The sequence below is a fragment of the Ipomoea triloba genome, chromosome 16 (genome assembly GCF_003576645.1).
Source record: "Ipomoea triloba cultivar NCNSP0323 chromosome 16, ASM357664v1".
In the NCBI taxonomy this organism is placed as follows: Eukaryota; Viridiplantae; Streptophyta; class Magnoliopsida; order Solanales; family Convolvulaceae; genus Ipomoea; species Ipomoea triloba.
Window position 1 is genome coordinate 16,122,913 of NC_044931.1, and position 252 is coordinate 16,123,164.

At 52.4% G+C, this 252-nt stretch overlaps 1 non-coding gene across 1 annotated transcript; it reads left to right on the top strand.

Annotated features, from left to right (window-relative positions):
* Positions 1 to 70: 70 nt before the first annotated feature.
* LOC116008436 lies at positions 71 to 189 on the top strand. The gene has a single exon (XR_004095820.1). It is a non-coding gene; the product is annotated as a 5S ribosomal RNA (ribosomal RNA).
* Positions 190 to 252: the final 63 nt, after the last annotated feature.

Consider the following 252-nt stretch of genomic DNA (forward strand, 5'->3'; position numbering starts at 1 on the left):
GCTAAACCGCTAAGCGAGAGAAGTTGCGCGGAGAGAGAGGGTCAAGTACATTTTGCGCGCAGTACGTGACGGATGCGATAATACCAGCACTAATGCATCGGATCCCATCAGAACTCCGAAGTCAAGCGTGCTTGGGCGAGAGTAGTACTAGGATGGGTGACCCCCTGGGAAGCCCTCGTGTTGCATCCCCCACCCCCTTTTTAATCTTTCTTTTAAACCGCTGGACCGCTCGCTAAGGGTACTATCCTTATA